This window comes from Carlito syrichta, unplaced genomic scaffold (assembly GCF_000164805.1).
Source record: "Carlito syrichta isolate Samal-C Ts95f unplaced genomic scaffold, Tarsius_syrichta-2.0.1 Scaffold308016, whole genome shotgun sequence".
NCBI classification, from domain to species: Eukaryota; Metazoa; Chordata; class Mammalia; order Primates; family Tarsiidae; genus Carlito; species Carlito syrichta.
Window position 1 is genome coordinate 306,230 of NW_007252112.1, and position 1,634 is coordinate 307,863.

Below are 1,634 nucleotides of genomic sequence, written 5' to 3' on the forward strand. Positions count from 1 at the left end.
TTTTCCTTTGCAACCCACAGTTTCCGTCTCCGCGAAAACGTGGTCTCTCTCCAGGGTCTAGGAGACTTAGGGAACTGGGCTACTAGGCTAGGCCGGGCGCTCGACCAATTTGTTCGCCACTTTGGGGCGGGGGAGGAGACGCGACGGAGCGAAGTGGAGGGAAATCGAAATCTGCGCAAAAGGAGTGGAGGGGGACCTACCCGGTGTTCCCCTCCTCCCTCGCGCATCCAATGCCTTCCTGGGCGGGGGCGACCTCGCGACATTGTTAGGAATGTAGGTTCCTTCTTATCCTGTCTCCCAGCCCTCCCCCAAAATGTTTGAAGTGCGAAAGAGCCCCTTCCGCTCCTTCGACCCTTGTTAACTCAAATCTTTATCACCCTTATTTTTTGGTTTGTTTGTTTCGAATCCAGCGGACTGGACCTTTGACCGCCAAGAGCTCTCTACTCGGGGGAGAAAAACTCGGGGAGGGCCTGTCCCCTCCGAAGCGCCTCTTTTTCTAGGACAGGAAGAAGTGACCTATTGCAGTGTCTCCATTGCTGTAACAGAAATTCCTAGATTCATACAATAGTGTTTGGTTAAGAACTCTTCGTTTTTCTTTTTTTAAATTTTGGTTAAAAATATTTTTGATGTTAAGTCACATTTCAATTAGAAGACAAGGAGTAAACCGTATTTAATAACAAAACAAATTTTCCAAATGAGAAATCGTTCAAGGCCCGTGTAAATCGTGGCACTTCACCTTCATATCCCTTCTAAAGAATTCCTAATGCAATATAATGTTTATTTTCTCTCCTTAAATTATATTCCTTCCACGTCTGTGTCTTAGTTTTTCTCCCATCATCTGTGCTTATTGTTTTTTTCGGCAACTTTAAAAAAAGAATTATGTTTAATCAACTGAACAATAAAAGTTAAACAGAAACATCTAAATATCAATAACAAGAAATAAAGTCTGAGACATTTTTACTTACCTCTAACGCTTTGAGGAGTGGAATACTATTCAAAATAAATTTTCATTTCTTTTATAGACCATCTTTGGTAGAATGCTATACAGTTTTTAATAGATTCAAGTTGCAGAATGATGCAGCTAGAACATTAAAAAGGGAGTAGTGGAAAATTTACAGAGTTATATAAGTTAATGCAAAATTCCACTTGAAGTAATAGAAAAATTGGGCTGTGTACCAAATCATTTTATATTAATTTAGTTCAATTGTGCCAATTTAATATCAATGGATATTCAATGGTTTCCTGTCTTAGAATTAGCTGAAAACGACTGACTTTCTGCTCCAAACATCACATTTGTAGTATATGGTACAAGCAGATTTTCATCTATGTTATAAATTTATGTTTTCAGTTGATTGTCTATGTAGCAATCAAGATTTTACACAACCTTATACTTTGAACAAAACTGAAAAGTTCCTCTGTTTAGTAAACTTCCTCTCGTTTTATGAAAAATACCACTGAAGAAGATTAATAACTGCAACTAGTATATCAGAAGTAAATTCTATAGCAAATTTTTACTGACATTTAAGAATATGTTACAGTAAACTTTTTTTTAGAATTAGAACTCATTCAAGTGCCTGTAGTTCCGGCTGCTAGGAAGGCTGAGGCGGAAGGATCACCGGAGCCCAGCAGGTCGA

General features: G+C 38.8%; 1 long non-coding RNA gene across 1 annotated transcript in view; it reads left to right on the forward strand.

The window, feature by feature from the left end:
- LOC110596254 overlaps nucleotides 1-582 on the forward strand; it is a 2,145-nt gene extending 1,563 nt beyond the window's left edge. The window contains exon 2 of the long non-coding RNA XR_002482352.1: nucleotides 411-582. This is a non-coding gene — a long non-coding RNA (uncharacterized LOC110596254). The remainder of the gene's footprint in view (nucleotides 1-410) is intronic.
- The last annotated feature ends 1,052 nt before the right edge of the window (nucleotides 583-1,634 follow it).